The sequence below is a fragment of the Rhinatrema bivittatum genome, chromosome 1 (genome assembly GCF_901001135.1).
Source record: "Rhinatrema bivittatum chromosome 1, aRhiBiv1.1, whole genome shotgun sequence".
NCBI classification, from domain to species: domain Eukaryota; kingdom Metazoa; phylum Chordata; class Amphibia; order Gymnophiona; family Rhinatrematidae; genus Rhinatrema; species Rhinatrema bivittatum.
The window spans coordinates 412,039,257-412,059,479 of record NC_042615.1 but is presented as its reverse complement, the minus strand read 5'-3'; the positions used below and the strand labels follow the sequence as shown (position 1 = coordinate 412,059,479).

The window sequence follows — 20,223 nt, the reverse complement described above, 5'->3', positions numbered from 1 at the left end:
GCTTTTAATTTGGTTCTGAAGAGAGAAAGAGCAATTGCATCGCCATCCTGGACAGGGGAAGATAGTTTATTTCAGAGATCAAACATTGGTTAAATGAAGTTCAGGAAAGAGCAGTTGCTTATCTGTTGTGAGGGACAGAAACATACAATCTGACAGCATATATAGACTGAAAAGCCCTTCAAGTCTGCCACCTTTCTTTCTGATGCAATTCCACAGACCTGATGATCTCCATCTGCCCTTCAGAGAGAAGAGTATTTGACTGCAAATCAAGAGACCAAGATGGTTTAAAGGAGAATAGTGAGGTAGTTTGGAGCCAGGCCAGAAAAGCATTTATATGTTAGTCAGGAGGTCAATATTCAGAAAGGCAGCAAGTGGAAAAGTTATGTGGCCAAAGTTGGAGGGATAACTTGTGTTGGATATTCAGTGGAACATCTTTCCCTCTCTTGTTGAATATACTTAGCTAAAGTCATCCTAATCAGATATATTCTGAATAGAACCAGGTGGGTTTAAAGCAGGGCTTTTCAAACTGTGAGTCAGGATCCCAAATGGGGTCTCAAAATTTCCAACTGGGTTCACAAGAGCCTCAAATGGCAGCACTTATCAGGCACCAGAAGCAGCATAATAGTGGAAAGCAACATGAGACCTGTGAGCCAGCACATACTCACAGACCTTCAGTAGCCTGAGTTTCTGTAGTAACAGGAAGCTCTATGTGAGGAAGGGTTGGGACTTCTGCAGGAACTGTGAGCTTTTACTGGCTCACAGGCCCCATTATGATTTTCATTACTAATGCTGCTGCTGCTTGCAGATCATTGTCATGCTTGGGACCAGCCATGAAGAGGGATGGGGAAGGCTGAGTGTGCACAAGACAGTGAAGATTGCCACAACGTCTCTCTTCTCACCCACCATTGAACCTGCCCAAGAGAAAAATGTTGCTTCTGTCATCAGCCTGCCCTCTTTTCTCACCGATTTGGATCAAACTTTAGCCTGGGGCCCAAGAGATAATGTTGCCACTGACCCATGTCCAGGGGGTGTTTAGAAAAAGGGCTATTTGAAAAGAGAGAGGGATCAAATGCAGGAGGGGTTTGAGGATTGAATCAGTTGGAGAGGGATTGGCTATGGAGAGTGGCAATGAAAGAAAATTGATGGATGTAAGAGAGGAGCTGGGAGGTTAGGAAGATTAGCTGAGAGGATGTGAGAGAAGGATTGGAGAGGAGGAAGTAACAGAGGTGATGGGTGAGAGGGAGGAGGGAATGGGGAGAGGTGAGAGGGAGGATGATAGAAGATCACTTGGGGGTTATAAGAAGGGGTTGGGGATAAGAAAGGATCAGCTACGGGAATGCAAAAAGGGCTGAAGCACAGGGAGGAAGGAGAGACCTGCATGCAGGAAGAACCCCAGTGCCGAACGTCGTTTGGGCTGCGCCGACGCTAGGAGAGAGAGAGGGAGAGGCATATCCCTCGGATGCCTCGACGTCATTGGGAGGAGCCTGGAATAACTTTAAATAACAGGGCCCGATGGTGCACAGGTCAGGGAGGAAGGAGAGACCTGTGTACAGGGAGGACCCCAGGGCCGAACGTCGTTTGGGCTGCGCTGATGCCAGGAGAGAGAGAGGGAGAGGCAAACCCCTCGGAGGCCCTGACTTCATTGGGAGGAGCCCAAAATTACTTTAAATAACAGGGCCCGTCGACACACAGCCGCCAGCGCGCAGCCAAAACCGCGCGCCAAAGGGGCACACCCCTGGGTGAGAAATGGAGAAGAAAAGAAAATAAAAAACCTGGACTTCTTCTCCCATATCCTCCACATCAGTAAAATATGGGCCAATGGATGACCACGTTCTACATTTGGGTGAATCATGCATGAGGGACTGCACGGAGGCTAACTCACCCTCAGGGATATCTTTGAGTCCTGGGCCCTTGCAACCATCCCTTCAACCTGCAGTGTTACAAATGGATGGGACACTAGCTGGGGCAACTGTGGATACCCTTAGAGCAAATTTACATCCTCCTTCTGTGGAAGGGAGCTCTAAAGGGGAGAAGTATATGGGTTCAGCTTCTATTCTGTCAGTTGTTAGTGAAAATAATCTATCTATGGTATCTTTTCCCTCAATAATACCTGCTATGAGTGAATTAGCTGAGGGAGGTACAGAGCCAGAAAGTGGCTCAGTTTTAGATGTTTTGGTCGCTAAGGTGGACAAGAAGGTGTCCAGTTCCATATCCCAGATTTATATTTTCTCAACTCAACAAGAGCTAAATTTGAAGAACAATATGCCAGGTTAAATAATTTAGTGACTTCTATTTCTGTTATGGTTATTGATGTTTGGGTGGATCCTTGGATACTGTGGCAGCTGACTATGCCCACGGGGGGCAGTCCCGTGAGGGACCTCAGTGTCAGGCTAGACTCTGGACACACAAACACAGATTTGAATCTTTATTTAAACAGTTTTGGAAACCACCAGAGGTGGCAGTAGTGAGTAGTAGATGTTGAGCCCAGCTGGGCAAGAATCCCACAGGACGCTGGAACAGCGAATCCTCTGCTTGGCTGTGCTGTATTGGAAAGACACTGAGAGTTATGAGTACACAGTGAGAAACATACAGAGTCCCAGGTAGAATAGGAGAAGTTCCGAGACAGGGAGAGTAGGCCCTCGAGGAGCGAGTACCTGATCCCTTAGAGCAGAGAGACTCAGTGGTATTGTACTCACACAGCGACTCCACTAGACAAGAGGTCTGGCACTGGAACAGGGCAGGCCCTCGAGGAGCGAGTACCTGGTTCCAGGGAAGCAGTACTGTGGAATAGATGGTAGTTGTACTCACAGATGGAAACTGTTAGTGAAGTCTTCCAAGTAGAAAGGGTTGTAGATGCAGGCAGCGACTCAGGGAACATAGGCCCTCGAGGAGCAAGTACCGATTTCCTGATAGCACCTGAAAGAAGCAGAAGAGGCCCCCGAGGAGCGGGTACCCCGTTAGCAATAAGAGTTCCAGATAACACTGGAGTGGCAGAGTAGCTTCGGTATGGAGAGCGAATCCCAGCCATAGAGTTCCGGTTGCTAACTCGATTAGCTAGCAAAAGTTGTAGGCTTAAATATCCAGGCAGCGTGATGTCATCTCAGGGGGATCCCCTGAGGTTCGCGCCAATGAAGAAATATAGATGAGGGCAGCGAGCGCCCTTTGGTACCTTGGAGGAGCATGGTGGGAAGCAGCACCAAAGCCGGTCCGGGGACACCAGAAAGGACGGCACATCCCTAGTGCATACGCAAGACCAACCTGTCATGATAAAACTTAGTATAAGGTGGATAAGTCATTAAGGCCTGGAACTCGTTGACTCTGCATGTTGAAGTGACCACCACAAAAAATATGACCTTTCAGGTCTGGTACTTCAGGTCACAGGTGTGCAGCAGCTCAAAAGGAGCTTTCATCAGCTGAGCTAACACCAAATTGCGGTCCCAAGACAGAGCGGGAGGCCTTAGTGGAGGCTTTAATTGAAGCAGGCCCCGCAAGGAATGTACAACTATAAGCTGTACAGAGCTGGGCATACCATCTACACTTTGGTGATATGCACCAATTGAACTTAGATGAACTGTAATGGAGTTAGATTTATAAGCCAGCTTCCGATAGTTGTAGAAGGTAATCAAACAGTTTTTGTGTAGGGCAGGAGAACAGTTGTAGTGTTGGATTCGTGGACCCTTTGACCGATCGGAACCAGAGGGTGAGCCGCTGAGCAAGGTGACAGCGGATGTCCCGATCGGAAGGCGGCAAGGACAGAGTCGTGGGTGGCTGGAGGACGATCCTAGGAAGCTCTATGCGACCAAGGGCCGAGGCAAGGAAGGATGAAACGGTGGAGCTGGTACAATGGTGAGAAGATCTTCGCCCTGGAAGCCGACCCTCCCCCGAGAGGAGCTCGTAGGAGTTCGGCCGCTGGGACTTAGGAGATTCACCCTGGAAGCCGGCGTCCCCCCAGGAGGAGCCCGTAGGGACCCGGCCGCTGGGACTTAGGAGAGCCTGCGGGGGCTGAGTCAGACGGAGTCCAAGGTCGTTGCTCACCAGTCCAGAGACATGTACCAGAGAATCGTCGCTTGCCAGTCCGGGATCAGAGGCCAAAGGATCGCCGTAAGCCAAACCGGGGTCCAAAACCAGGGAGTCGTCGTAAGCCAGTCCGGGGTCAAGAGCCAGAGGAATCACCGTAGCTGCACCGGGGTCAGAAGCCAAGAATCGTCGAAAGCCAGTCCAGAGTCAGGAGCCGAGAATCACCGTAAGCCAGTCCAGGATCAGGAACCACAGGAAATCAGAAGGGTGCAGGAACACAGCAACTGGAGACAGGGTAAACCTGGGAACCTCGTTGCAAGGCGATATCTTGCTCAAGCTGCAGGGTTTAAATACCCTGCAGCGTCTGATGTCATCCGGAGGCGTCCCCTAGCTTTTCCCGCGCTGGCCCCTTTAAATCCTGGCCTAAGATGCGCACGCGCGTCTAGGGGGTGGGGCCAGCCGCTGAGGGACGCCGGCTGCTGCGTCGCAGCGAAGAGGACACGGCAGGAGGGACTGCAGGCCCGGGCGAGGTAGAGGGATGCCGAGCCCGCATCGGCCGAGGTCCCCGGAGGTCCGGGGAACGCGGGCCCAACGCGGAGCCCCGAAGGAGTGAGTAGCGATTCCGGGGCCGACCCGGAATCGCAACAGTACCCCCCCTCCTACGCCCTCCCGGGGGGCCGCGGCTTGTCCGGGTGTGCGGCATGAAACAGGCGAAGCAGGTCTTTATCCAAAATATGGGAAGAGGGCTCCCAGGAATTCTCCTCTGGGCCATACCCCTCCCAGGACAGAAGGTATTCCCACCGATGACGACGGAACCGAACATCTAAGACCTCCTTAACCGTGTACGTGGCCCCGGGGTCAGAAGACAGCAGCGGGTTCCGGAGGTAGAGGTCGAAAGCGGGAGAGGACCACAGGCTTGAGGAGGGAGACATGGAAGATGTCATGTATTCGAAGGGTCGAAGGAAGACGTAAGCGGTAGGAAACCGCGCCCACACGTTCGGCTACCTGGAAGGGTCCAATGTAGCGAGGCGCCAGCCTCATGGAAGGAATCCGGAGCTGGATGTTCTTAGTACTGAGCCATACCTTAGATCCGGGTAAGAACACTGGAGGGGGTCGCCGAGACTTGTCTGCGTAGGCCTTGAACCGGGCGGCGGTGCGGTGGAGCTTCTCTTGTGTGGAGTACCAAAGCCGATGAATCTGGTTGGCAGTCAGTTGCGCCGCTGGACACTGGTAAGGGTAGTGGAGGTTTGGGAACCTTTCCATAAACCAGCTGGAAGGGAGACTGTAGCGTGGCGGAGTGTCGATGGCGATTGTAAGAGAACTCAGCCCAGGGGAGAAGTGCAACCCAGTTGTCCTGTTGCTCTCCTACAAAGGCTCGGAGGAACGCTTTCAGAGTTCGATTCGTGTGTTCAACTTTGCCATTGCCTTGGGGATGAAACGCTGTGGTTAAGTCTAGCTGAACCCCAAATTTCCTGCAGAGTGCCCGCCCGTATTTTGCCGTGAATTGGGGCCCTCGGTCCGAGGCAATATGTAGGGGCAAACCATGCAGTCGGAAGATATGTTGGATGAATAGTTCAGCTAACTCAGGAGCCGTGGGTAACTTGGCAAGTGGCACAAAATGAGCCATCTTCGAGAAGCGGTCAATGGTGACCCACACTACCGTCTTGCCCTGGGACGGGGGCAGCTCTACCACGAAATCCGTGGAGATGTGCGTCCATGGTTCCGTGGGTACAGGAAGTGGCTGGAGGAGACCCCAGGGACGACCTGGTAGCGGCTTCTGCTGGGCGCATGTGGGGCAAGACTGGACATACAGGCGAACGTCCTCTTTTACCCGTGGCCACCAGTAGAACTCGGTTAGTAGCTCGAGAGTTTGGGCGATTCCGGGATGGCCAGCCGTCAGCGAGTCGTGCGCCCAGGCTAGGACCCTTTTTCTCGAGCGGAGAGGAACTACCGTCCTTCCCGTGGGTACCAGTTCGGTGGCAGACAATTGGACCTTGGCTGGGTCCAGAATGTACTGAGGGGTTTCTGAGGTGTCTTCAATTTCTGTAGTGCGTGAGAGGGCGTCAGCCCTAGTATTCTTGGCCGCCGGTCGGTACCGAAGGGAGAAGTTAAACTGACTGAAAAAGAGGGACCAGCGTGCCTGCCGGGGATTGAACCTTTCTGCTTGAGATAAGTACGCCAAATTCTTGTGGTCGGTATACACTACGATTGGATGTTGGGCCCCCTCCAACCACTGGTGCCATTCTTCGAAGGCCAGCTTGATGGCCAGTAGTTCCTTGTCCCCGATGCCGTAGTTCCTTTCGGCAGGCGAAAATTTGCGGGAGAAGTAGGAACATGGCCGCGCTTTCCCGTCTTTGGAGATCTGGGATAGAACGGCCCCCACTGCCACACTGGAGGCATCCACCTCTACTATGAACGGGCGTTCGGGATCCGGGTGTCGGAGACAGGTATCTTGAAGGAAGGCTTCCTTAAGAGCCTGGAAGGCCTGCACGGCGGTTGGGGTCCAGTTTCGGGCATCGGCGTCCTTGCGTGTGAGGGCTGTTAGAGGGGCCACCAAGGTGGAGTACTGTGGAATGAAGTGACGGTAAAAGTTGGCGAAGCCTAAGAAACGTTGGAGTGCTTTTATTCCCATCGGCTGTGGCCAATTCCGGATAGCAGCAACTTTATCGGGGTCCATGCGGAAGCCAGTCGAGGAGATGATGTACCCCAGGAAGGGCAAGGATTCCTCTTCGAACTGGCATTTCTCCAGCTTGGCATACAGTCGGTTCTCTCTCAACTTCTGCAGAACTTGGCGCACATGTTGGCGATGTTCCTCAAGGTCCCGGGAGAAAATTAACACGTCGTCCAGGTAGACAATGACTGAGGTGTAGAGGAGGTCGCGCAGCACCTTGTTCATTAAATTTTGGAATACGGCTGGGGCGTTGCAGAGACCGAATGGCATGACGAGGTACTCGTAATGACCGTTCCTGGTGTTAAAGGCGGTCTTCCACTCGTCTCCCGGCCGAATACGTACGAGGTTGTACGCCCCTCTAAGGTCCAGCTTGGTGAAGATGCGGGCCCCCTGCAGCCGATCTAGGAGTTCCGGAATCAAGGGCAATGGATAGTGATCTCGTCGGGTAATCTGGTTCAAGCCCCGGTAATCGATACAGGGCCGAAGAGATCCATCCTTTTTGGCCACAAAGAAGAAACCGGCTCCTGCGGGAGACTTGGATGGTCTTATAAACCCTCGGTCTAGGTTCTCCTTAATGTAGGCAGACATGGCCTTGGTCTCAGGCAGGGACAGAGGATAAACTCTACCGCGAGGAGGCGTGGTATCTGGCAGTAAGTCGATCGCACAATCGAAAGGGCGATGCTCAGGTAGTAACTCAGCCTTCTCTTTATTTATGTATTTTTTTATTTAAGGTTTTTTTATACCGGCATTCATGAACTCGTTCACATCATGTCGGTTTACAGAAAACAGGGGTGCGGATAATACAACCAAAAAACATAAATAACGTGATGAAGAGAAGCAGTTACAATTAACAAGGGCTAATGAACTGGGAATGTAAGAAATAGAAAGAGATAGAGGAGAATAATTATATACAAAAGTTCAATATAAATATGGTGTCTCATATGTACAGTCTCTGAGTAGAGAGTTTGTTTATGGTGCATCTTAGGTAGAATTCGAGAAGGCTTGCCTGAAAAGCCGTGGGGAAAGACCCTCCAGGAATATCCCATGCAGGCTGTCCTCTCCCCATGCCAATTTTGTCTTTAGAGAAGACGTCCCGGAAGGCCTGGTATGGTGGTGGCACTGTCAGCGGGGCTGCCAGAAGTGGAAACGTCTGAAGCGGACGAGCAGGGAGACAGCTGTGGGAGCAGGCTGGTCCCCAAGACGTGATCTGAAGCGAGTGCCAGTCTATCACTGGCGAGTGTTTCCTTAGCCAGGGCAGTCCGAGGATGAGCGGGTGAATGGACCTCTCGAGGATGAGGAAAGAGATCTCTTCCTTATGAAGAAGCCCGACCTGAAGCTGGAGAGGACTCGTCCGAGTAGTGATGGAACCTGGAAGAGGAACCCCTTGGATGGATGATACCCGCAGCGGTGGTTCCTGAGGTAGGACCTCAAGCTGCAGTTGTTGCACTAAATCACGGAGGATAAAATTTCCCCCGGACCCGGAGTCGAGCAGTGCCAGGGTGTCGAACCCTCCTCCTGAAAGACCGAGTTTCGCCGGAACGGTGCATGGGGAGTTCGGAGAGATACTGCCTAGAATCAACCCCCCACTAGATTCTAGGTTCTGGCATTTCCCGGGCGCTCCGTGCAGCGAGCCAGAAAGTGTCCTTTACCACCGCAATAGAGACATAACCCCTGCGAGCGTCGACGTCTTCGTTCTTTGGCCGAGAGAGGGCCTCGGCCCAATTGCATGGGTTCTTCAGGCGGAAGGGCAGCTGCCGTAGGAGGCGAAGCTTGGACCCGAGGTGGCGTGGTTCGACGAGCGGCCGGCCCTTGGGCGGGCCTTCGTTCCCGGAAGCGACGCTGGATGCGTCGGTCCACTCATCCAGCCAGTTCCACAAGCTCTTGGAGGTCATCCGGAAGTTCCCGAGCCGCAAGTTCGTCCTGGAGCCATGGGGAAAGACCCTCCAGGAATATCCCATGCAGGCTGTCCTCTCCCCATGCCAATTTTGTGGCAAGGGTCTGGAACTCCATCGCGTATTCCTCTAGGGGGCGATTACCTTGTCTCAGCTGGAGGAGTTCCGAGGCAGCTGTAGAGGTACGAGACGGTTCGTCGAAAATCCTCCGGAAGGCCTTGATGAACTGCACGAGGTTATTCAGTCGGGAGTCTTGGCGCTCCCAAAGGGAAGAAGTCCAAGCCAGAGGTCTCCCGTCCAGGAGAGAAATAATGTAGGTCGTCTTGACCCGGTCTGTAGAGAACTGTGCAGGCAGAAGGTCGAAACGGATGTAGCATTGGTTGAGGAATCCCCGACACGCCTTCGGATCACCAGAGTATCTTGGCGGGGGTGGCATCTGTACCGGGGCAGGGGAACCCACGTTGGCCTGAGACGAGGATGCGGAGGGCCGAGCAGCGGAGGCCCCTTCCACACGATCCGCCAGGCGTTGCACGGTCGACATCAAAGTATCGAGGCAGGACTGTTGTTGCTGCAGTTTCTGGGCTATGCCGGGAATAGCCTTGAGGCCGGCAAGGTCCGCCGGGTCCATGGCCTTGCAATCTGTTGGATTCGTGGACCCTTGGACCGATCGGAACCAGAGGGTGAGCCGCTGAGCGAGGTGACAGCGGATGTCCCGATCGGAAGGCGGCAAGGACAGAGTCGTGGGTGGCTGGAGGACGATCCTGGGAAGCCCTATGTGACCAAGGGCCGAGGCAAGGAAGGATGAAACGGTGGAGCTGGTACAATGGTGAGAAGATCTTCGCCCTGGAAGCCGACCCTCCCCCGAGAGGAGCTCGTAGGAGTTCGGCCGCTGGGACTTAGGAGATTCACCCTGGAAGCCGGCGTCCCCCCAGGAGGAGCCCGTAGGGACCCGGCCACTGGGACTTAGGAGAGCCCGCGGGGGCTGAGTCAGACGGAGTCCAAGGTCGTTGCTCACCAGTCCAGAGACGTGTACCAGAGAATCGTCGCTTGCCAGTCTGGGATCAGAGGCCAAAGGATCGCCGTAAGCCAAACCGGGGTCCGAAACCAGGGAGTCGTCGTAAGCCAGTCCGGGGTCAAGAGCCAGAGGAATCACCGTAGCCGCACCGGGGTCAGAAGCCAAGAATCGTCGAAAGCCAGTCCAGAGTCAGGAGCCGAGAATCACCGTAAGCCAGTCCAGGATCAGGAACCACAGGAAATCAGAAGGGTGCAGGAACGCAGCAACTGGAGACAGGGTAAACCTGGGAACCTCGTTGCAAGGCGATATCTTGGTCAAGCTGCAGGGTTTAAATACTCTGCAGAGTCTGATGTCATCCGGAGGCGTCCCCTAGCTTTTCCCGCGCTGGCCCCTTTAAATCCTGGCCTAAGACGCACGCGTGCGTCTAGGGGGCGGGGCCAGCCGCTGAGGGACGCCGGCTGCTGCGTCGCAGCGAAGAGGACACGACAGGAGGGACTGCAGGCCCGGGCGAGGTAGAGGGATGCCGAGCCCGCGGCGGCCGAGGTCCCCGGAGGTCCGGGGAACGCGGGCCCAACGCGGAGCCCCGAAGGAGTGAGTAGCGATTCTGGGGCCGACCCAGAATCGCAACATGTAGGGCCATCTGCTTACACCACACAGAAAACCTCCTCCAATCCATTGGACTTTCTAGTGGAAGGCTTTCTAGAAGCTATCAGGACTTGAGACACATCCTCTGAAAGATCAAGTGGCTGCAGAATTAACCTCTCAACATCCAGGCTGTGAGTGACAGAGCTTGGAGATTGGGATGCTACAGCCTGCCTTGGTCTTGCGTGATGAGATCTGGGGAAGTCCCAGACCGATAGGTCTCTGGATGGACAACTCCCATAGGAGTAGAAACAAGACTTCTCTCGGCCAGTGAGGGGCTATGAGAATCATAGTCTCTCTGTCTCGTGAGGCTTCAAGAGAGTCTTCACCACTAAGGGAATTGGAGGATATGCATACAGTACACCCTTGCCCCAATAACGGGGAAGGGCATCTAAGGCTGGTTTGCTGTCTGACCTGTAGAGGGAGCAGAACCGAGGCACTTTCCTGTTGCAGAGGGACGTAAACAGATCTAAGTCCGGGATCCCCTAGAGGTAGAATATCCAATTCACTACCCCCTCGTCCAGGAACCACTCATGGGGTCTGAAGGCTTGACTCAGCCTGTCCACTACCATGTTCTCCGTCCCAGCCAGGTATATTGCCCTGAGCACCATCCTGTGGGATATGGCCCACGACCATACCTGGACCGCTTCGTGACACAGAAAGTATGATCCCATGCCTCCCTGCTTGTTGACATACCACATGGCTACCTGGTTGTCTGTCTGGATCAGGACAACTATGTTGGACAGCTGATCCCTGAAAACTCATAGTGCATATCTGATCACCTAAAGCTCCAGGAAGATGATTTGACAAAAGCATTACTGAGCAGACCAGAGACCCTGTGTACCAAACCCATCTACATGAGCTCCCCACCCCAGGGTAGATGCATCCATGGTTAGTACAATTTGAGTAGTGAGACTCTGAAACAAGATCCCCTGTTCCAGATTGGAAAGTACCTGCCATCAGGACAATGAGTTTCAGCGAGACGGGGTGACTCAAACACAATCCTGGTGGTTCTGAGTGACCTGTATCCACTATGTCCTCAGGGTCTATTGGGCTCTGTGCATGTGTAAAAGGTGCCAAGGGAGTGACATGGACGGTTGCGGCCATATGGCCCAACAGCCTTAACATTTTTCAGGCTGGCACCTGCTGGCTCTGTTGATTCTCTGCTGCAATGGTTGCTAAGATGATGCCCCTCTGGTGAGGCAGAAAAGTCTTGGCCTGAGCCGTGTCTAGCAGGGCTCCTATGAAGTCCAATTGAGGTAATGGGGCTGAGATGGGATTTTGGGTAGTTGAGAATGAACTCTAGTGACTCCAGCACCTGAATGGTGAAGGGCATGGATCTGATGGCCCTGCCTGAGATGTGCTCTTGACCAGCCAATCTTCCAGATATGGGCACATATGCACTCCCAGTCTGCGGAGGTGCATCACCACCATAGCCAGGCATTTTATGAAGACCCATGGGGAAGACGCGAGTCCAAATGCCAATACCCGGTACTGGAAGTGCTGATTTCCCACCACAAACCAGAGATACTTCCTGTGACTGGGGAAGATATCGATATGAGTGTATGTATCCTTTAGGTCGAGGGAGCATAGCCAGTCTGCTTTTTGAAAAAGGGGATCAAGGTGCCCAGGGAAACCTTCTTGACCTTTCCTTTTCTTAGAAACTTGTTCAAGGCCTTTAGGTCTAGGATGGGACGGATTCCTCCTGTTCTCTTTGGAATCAGGAAGTACCTGGAGAAGAATCCCTGCTCTCTTTGCCCTGGTGGTATGGGCTCGACTGCTAAGGCCGTTAAGAGGGAGTACTTCGCTAGTAGTACCTCCTGACTCACTACCAGCCTCCAATATGCACACAGAGGGCAATTTGGTAGGACACTCAATAGATTCAATTGGTACCCTTGGAAGACAACAGAGAGAACCCGCTGGTCTGAGGTTACACTGGGCCACTGATTTGCAAAGAACTGCAGCCTGCCCTTGAGCGGAGGGTCCATTCCAGGTATGGGCAACTGGCTTATACTCCCTGTGGCCCACACAAAACCCCGTCCATGGAGTTGACTAAGAAGCGAGTTGGGGCTTGGGGGCTCTCTGATGCCTGGGACGGCCATGGGAGCCTTGACATGAGCGAGGAGACAGATGATAATACTTCCTTTGGCAAAGGAAAGACTTCCTTAGCCCTGGTCTCATCAGGCTCCTAAATGAGAAGGATGGATTCAGAGTACTGGTGGAGAGTTGTTGGAGGATTTCATGGTGGTCCCAAAGTTGGGCCACAGCATCCCTCACCCTATCTCCGAAGATATTCTCTCTAGTACACGGCATGTCAGCGAGTCATTACTGTACCTCGGGTCGGAGATCTGAGGCCCGCAGCCATGCCATTCTGTGGGTACTGATTCTCACTGCAGAGATTCTTGATGCTATCTCGAAAACATCGTAGGTCACACAGACCTTGTGTTTTCCACATTCCAGGCCCTTATGCACCAACGATTTGAGGGTGTCCTGCTGTTGTTGAGGCAGCTGTCAGACACCTCCTGCACCTGTCCCGCGAGTATGGCTCATGTAAAGCTGGTAGGAAACAATGCAAGCAATTAGCATGGTGCCATGAAATACCTTCCTCCCAAGAGGGTCCATTGCTCTATGGTCCTTCCCTGGGGCAGCCAAGGAATGAGTCCAAGAGCACTTGGCCCGCTTGAGGGTGGTTTTGACCACCACCAACTGGTGTGGCAGCTGAGGATTATCAAATCCAGCACTCTTCTGGATGAGGTAAACCCCGTCTGTCTTATTAATGGGAGGCACTGTGAGGGGTATTCCCATATCTTCAGCAGCAACTCCTTAAGGATCTCGTGTACTGGAACCAACACAATCTCCTTAGAAGGCTCCACAAACTGAAGGATCTCAAGCATTTTGTGCTTGGCATCTTTCTCTGTCAATAACAGAAAAGGGATGGCCTCCTCCATCATCCTCACAAAACTTGCGAAGGTCAAGTCCTCAGGCAGAAACTTCTTAGCTCTTCTGGAGGAGAAGGGTCTGAAGAAAAGCTCTTGGAGCCTTTGGAGGAGGACTCTGAAATGTATTCCTCCCAGGAGTCATAGGGTTCCTCATCCTCACTGTAGGTGACAGGGAATGAGTTCCTAGGTGATCGGTTTATGTCCAGAGGTGCAGGCACTGGTAGAACTGGATGGGGGCTGGTAGGCCTCAGTGTCTCCACTGGCCTCTGTGGAGCTTCCTCCTTGGAGGAACCAGTGACTACCACCATATCAGTAGGGGAAAGCCTTGGTTCTCTGCCAGGCACCGATGCTGTTCCAGGAACCGATGCAAGCTGGGTCGGTAATGCACCGATGAGCACATTCAGCTTCTTCATTCTTTGGTACAAAGTAGGGATGTGAATCGTTTTTTGACAATTTAAAGCAATCGTCAGATACATTTTAAATCGTCAAAAATCGTTAGAGCCACAATACAATAGCAATTCCCCCGATTTATCGTCAAAAAATCATAAATCGGGGGAGGGCGGGAAAACCGGCACACCAAAACAACCCTAAAACCCACCCCGACCCATTAAAACAAATCCCCCACCCTCCCGAACCCCCCCCAAAAATATTTTAAATTACCTGGGGTCCAGTGGGGGGGGGGGGGGGGGGTCCCGGCGCGATCTCCCGCTCTCGGGCCATGGCTGCGTTAATAGAAATGGCGCCGGTGGCCCTTTGCCCTTACCATATGACAGGGCAAAGGTAGCGCCGGCGCCATTTTGGTTCCTGTCACCTGACGTCACGAGTGCAGGAGATTGCTCCCGGACCCCCGCTGGACCCCCAGGGACTTTTGGCCAGCTTGGGGGGGGGCCTCCTGACCCCCACAAGACTTGCCAAAAGTCCAGCGGGGGTCCGGGAGCCACCTCCTGTCATATGGACATAGTGAGGGCAAAGGTAGCGCCGGCGCCATTTTGAATATTGGCAATACGGCCCGAGTGCAGGAGGTGGCTCCCGGACCCCCGCTGGACTTTTGGCAAGTCTTGTGGGGGTCAGGAGGCCCCCCAAGCTGGCCAAATGTCCCTGGGGGTCCAGCGGCTGTCCGGGAGCCATCTCCTGCACTTGTGACGTCGGGCGACAGGAACCAAAATGGCGCCAGCTCAACCTTTGCCCTGTCATATGGTAAGGGCAAAGGGCCACCGGCGCCATTTCTATTAACGCAGCCGTGGCCTGAGAGCGGGAGATCGCGCCGGGACCCCCCCCTCTGGACCCCAGGTAATTTAAAACATTTTGGGAGGGTTTGGGAGGGTGGGGGATTTGTTTTAAAGGGTAGGGGTGGGTTTTAGGGTTGTTTTGGTGTGCCGGTTTTCCCGCCCTCCCCCGATTTACGATTTTTTAACAAAAAAAACCGTGACGATCAGATTTCCCTCCCCCATCAGCCAAAATCGATCGTTAAGATGATCGATCACACGATTCACATCCCTAGTACAAAGATGGGCGATACTAGGTCTGGTGCCGTCAGTGTTACAGGACAAAATCCCTGCAGTGCCTGGTCCACCGCTTGCTGGACTTGGTGCTTCAGCTCCTCCTTGAACTTTGCCGATGCCAAGACAATCTGGGAGGAACAAGGGGTAGACAGATCTTCAGACCCTTGAGGTGGATCAGTGACTGGCATCAGGACTGGTGGAGATTGTCACGGACCCCCATCACCAATAAAGGATTGGCACTTCTCACTGCGGGGTCACTTCGGGGGCAATGGCAAAATCCATTGCATCCCCTGTCCAGCACCGTGCATCGACGAGGACTGGCACTGATGCTTCTTTGGCTTTCCCCAATGCTTGGCCCAGTTCTTTCCCAGTGCCAAGGCTGATGATGAGGAACCCAATGTCCTGGGCCTGGAGGAGATCGATGGTGGTTGGTCTCTGGCGCGGTCCCACCAATGTCGATGGCTCAGTGTCCATTGGTACAGCTCCTTGATCCTTCGATGTCAATGCCGATGGATCAACTTCTTTGACCCAAGGAGCTGCTCCATCTTGTTGAGTCAAAGCCAATGTCCCTTCGGGGTTATCTGGGCGCATAAGCAGCAACCCCGGATGTCATGCGATGCCCGTAGGCAGAGGACATATGTCTCATGTGGATCCATAATGGACATGTTCCTCAGGCACCAGGGGCATTGCCGAAAACCAGAAGTGGCCATGACAGATTTATTTATTTATTTATTTAACAGTTTTTTATACCGACCTTCATAGTAGATAACCATATCGGATCGATTTACATTTTAACAAGGGAAAAACTAAGGTAACAATTCTGGTTAATAATATATAACAAAGGAAAAGGAATAAGTCAAAGTTATAATCAACAAGGAATGGAAAAACTTGGAGGCTTAAAGACAAGCTGGAAGGAAGATAAAGGCAGGTAGAATAAATATAACGTGATACGAATAAATTAACGGGTTAGAGCATATGCTTTAACCTGGAGGTGCCAGTGTCCATTGTTCAGGTGTTCAGTGTCCATTGTTCAGTGTCCATTGTTCAAAAGACCTTGTAAGAAGTGTGGCTCAAACTAGTGATTATCCGATGGATCTGGGAAGGCTTGGTGAAAGAGCCACGTCTTTAGTCTTTTTCTGAAGGTTAAGAGGCAGGGTTCCAATCTGAGATTTGCTGGGATGTTATTCCAGATAGATGGGCCTGCTATTGAAAAAGCTCTGTCTTTGGTCGTAGTGAGGCATGTAGCTTTAGTCGGGGGAAATTTCAGAGTGCCTTTGTGGATATCTCTCGTTGGTCTGTTAGATGAAACAAAAGGGCACTAACAAAAAGATGATTGGCGGTGGGGTGGCATTAGCCAGTGGGCACAGATGCACTGCTGCCATGGGGGAATGGACTGTGAAAGGAAACTTACCTCAATCACCAAAAACTCTGACTAGGAGATACTATGGGAGGGTACGAAGAGAGACCCGGCGATGAACAATGAGGAAAACTCATGAAAATTGGGAGAAAAACAGTTTTCCACAAGGCCAGAAAACAGCTAAAATGAGCTCACTCACACCGCAAGGTGGACATGTGGTATAGGGCATGCTGGGCATGCTCAGTGTGCCTAGTCAAAGTTCTAAAAAATTTGACATACGTTTTCTGCATTGGTGCTCCATCTGATGATGTCACCCATGTGTGACGACTACCATCCTGCTTCTCCTAGGAGAAAACTACTTAGCCAGATAAGTAGAAGCTATGAAATCAGCAGGCTTTTCAAAATCCACTGTTTGGCTGGCTAACCTCCAAACTTAGCTGGACAAACCCTTTGAATATGGATCCCCAGAAGTTTCAAATTGGAATGATATTTAGCAGGTCATTAATGCAAACCTCTGAGCAAAGGAGTAACATGAACACAGGATGGAAGACAGGAAAACAGTGTTATAGCAGATTTTATAAAAAGTTGGAATCGGTGTATAGAATCAACTACTGTGACATAGCAAAATATTTGGTTGTCTATTTCTACATCCATATGTCAAGCTTTAATATCTATGGGAAAATGCTTAGTAAATCAAACCCTTAGATTGTAAACTCTCTGGGGATAGGGAAAATACCTACAATATCTGAATGTAATCTGCTTTGAAGTGCCAGAAAGTGGAATATAAATTAAATAAAGAAAATTATATGATTCCTATAGTAAATCTGATCAGCACTCACCAGCAAGGAAACATTGTACTAAGAAAAATCTTTTGTCCGTCCTCCAGCTGTGCCATATTGGGTGGTAGGGACATGGGATTAATGCACCTTTCCATCCCTACTAATTTCCATTTATCTCCCAGACACCCCCCCCCCCTTTTAATGATTTGACACACAGCTTCATTTGATTTCCAAACCATATTTAATCCCCCAGCCAATCATAATCGTGGTCTGATTAGCAGCTTGCTTTCAAATAAACAAAATTAATAAGATAACACCTACAACCAACTCAGGTGTCCCTTATCTAATGGAATGTGAGCGTCCTATTTTATTTTGTCCTCCCTTTTTGCCAATGAGCTGCTGCTTGAGCCCATTCCCCTCCTGTCTTCAAATGTTGTTTGTGGCACTAAGACCTAGATTCATCAAAAAGCTATAAATATAGCAAAAATAGTGCCCGCAATAAAAAACGGCGTGGTTAGGATAATTTGTAGGCTCCTGCATCACATAGGTAAATAAAGCATGGTGCATTGCGTCAGAGCACAGCAAGTTTCGTCAGTGCGTGCCATGTCATTTTATGTGGCTAGCATAAATTAGTGCGTGGTGAGTTATTTTTTTAGTTTATATAACTCGGCTTCCTGCAGCTGCCTCTTTTAGGGTGTGTCAGGCATGGGAGAGAGAGGAGAGGATAGTCGGTGAGTGATTTAGTGGGAGTAGGAGCTTTTTCTGATTCAGTTACCTGAGTGCATTGTCGCCTGTTACCTGTTGCCATCTGTTTCCCTTTACCTTGGTCTTTTGTCTTCTTTGTTGGAGTGAGTGTTTGTTAGTCCAGTTTGTCTGACTGTCTTTTAGTGTGGAAGAGTGGTGGTGACAGAGTGGAGGTATGAGGAGTGGAGGAATGGTGTTGGTGGAGGAGTACTGTTTGTGGTGAGGAGGAGTGAGGAGGATGGACCGTGAGAAGCGTGGGAAGAGAGGAGAGGAGGAAGGAGAGGAGCTGGGAGGACAAGGGCAGGAGTGCTAGGTGGAGGAGTATGGACAGGGACAGGAGTAGACATAGGCAGGAGGGAAGGGATAGGAGGAGGCTGGAGGGGGAAGGGGGTAGACAGGCGATGACAGAGGGAGGAGGATGGCAGGCTAGGCATAGAGAGAGAAGACAGAGAGGAAGGGAGTTGGCAGGGCAGGGGCAGGAGGGAGGGAGGAAGAGAGAGGAGAGGGGAGTAGAAGGGATAGTGAGGAAAGTGAGGACATTTCTCTGCAAGCGGAAGTGGCATCCCTTTCTTGCAGGTAGGCAGCAGGATACCCTTGTCTCAGGACTATCAAGTTCAGTGTGCAGGAAAATGAGATGGTCATTGCAGGGGATCTGGAGCATTGTATCATGCTGTTTGGCAACTTGAAGGTCAAGACCTCCAAGGCATTCAAGGGCCAGATCTGGTGCAACATAGTCCAAGCGCAGCGGAGTCCAATGAAGTGGGGAGCAGGTGGCTCACAGGTACTGGGACATCAAGGCGCAGTTCAAAGCTAAGGTGACAGCCAGAAATAAACAAATACAGCGGACTGGAGGCGGAGTCCCTTGTCCACTCATTCTCACCCCCATGGAGGAGCGCCTCATGCAAAGGCCAGGACTGGATGTCTTCGAGGGCATGGCTGAGAGGCTGGACACCATGCAAGCCTCATCTGTAAATGGTCAAGCTGCAATGGGTGTACACTAGAGATGTGAATCGGTACCGGACTCGTTTCTGGTATCAGGTTCGTAGTAAAACCGCGGGAAATCTTCGTTCACGGTTTCAAATGCTTTTTTTTTCGGCTGTCTGGAGCTGAAAAAAAAACCCCAACCCACCCCGACCCTTTAAATCTCATTATATAGAATCCCCCACCCTCCCGACTCTCCCAAAACTTTTCTAAAGTACCTGGTAGTCCAGCGGAGGTCCCGGGAGTGATCTCCCGCTCTCGGGCCATTAGCTGCCAATAAACAAAATGGCGCCGATGGCCCTTTGCCCTTACCATGTGACAGGGGCTATCGGTGCCATTGGCCGGCCCCTGTCACATGGTAGGAGCAATGGACGGCCTGCGCCATCTTTAAAAATGACACAGGGGCTGGCCAATGGCAGATAGCCCCATTTTGATTAGTGGCAGCTGACGGCCCGAGAGCAGGAGATCGCTCCCGGGACCCCTGCTGGACCACTAGTTACTTTAGAAAAGTTTTGGGGGGGGTCGGGAGGGTGGGGGATTCTATATAATGAGATTTAAAGGGTCGGGGTGGGTTTGGGGGTTGTTTTTGTGTGCCCTTTCTTCCCGCCCCCCCCAAAACAATAAGAGAACCCCACGAAAATTTTGTGGGGTTTTCCTATCGCTTTCAGGGACCCCTCGATTCCTGATGGATGAGAAAATATCGTACAATATTTTCATCCATCAGAAAAATGATTCACATCCCTAGTGTACACATCATTTGGCATAAGATGCTCACAATGCTTAAGAAGCAAAGTGCACCTCTGATGCCAAATGTACTTATGTCATGTTTTGTTTCCATTGCTCTCACCAACAAAGCTGCCAGTCCCAACCAGGAAGTTCCAGGGATCAGCCAGCAAGCTCCAGGGACCAGCAGCGCAGCAGCCCTTTTGCACAGGGCCTTTCTGATGGATGCCCAGACCCAGTGAGCAAGGAGGAAAAGGAGAAGCAGCAGCGACAGGCTCAGGAGGCATTGCAGATGCTGCAGCTCCTGGGTTCACACAGCTCTCTCAATGTGTCCCTTAACCTCCCTGACTTTATGAATGAATCTAGCCTTCAGTGGGAGCCAATAGATTCCTCACAACCTTGAGGCAGCACACCACAGCACCAGCCTGAAGCACCATGCCACAGCAGGAGCATCTCCGAAGCCCCGTCATGCCACATTTGGAGGCCCAAAGTCCTGCACTCCACATCACCATCACAGCACTGGCACCAGGCCTGGCACCAGCACCAACAACATCCCTACCACAAACAGAGGAGTCCATGCACAAGCAGCTGTAAAGGAGGCATGAGGTACACCTCTGACACATATGGGCAGAGCTAGTATGCTCAGGAGGGCTGTCAACAGGCAGAAACAGATCCTGTGAGATCAGACTGCTGCAAACACACAGAATGTTACGGCTGTCAATAACATGACAAATGTGTTGACGCAGATCCTGCAAAGGATGCCTGAGCAGCCATCCAAGTCTTCCCCAGCATCACCGGCGTCCACACTCTACAGCAGTTCCTGGGCTGACAGACGCCTGAGGGGTAGGCCCCCAAAAGACATGCCCTTTCAAAGTGGCAAGCCATGACATGGCAAAGGGCCATAAAAGACTAAAGATGGTGCCATTGAATGCCAAATAAGAGTTGAACCAACAATCCTGGG

At 51.8% G+C, this 20,223-nt stretch overlaps 1 protein-coding gene across 4 annotated transcripts in view; it reads right to left on the bottom strand.

Moving 5' to 3' along the window:
* The window catches only part of LOC115092041 (coiled-coil domain-containing protein 17-like), a 430,820-nt gene that overhangs the window by 79,679 nt on the left and 330,918 nt on the right, over positions 1–20,223 (bottom strand). The window lies entirely within an intron of this gene.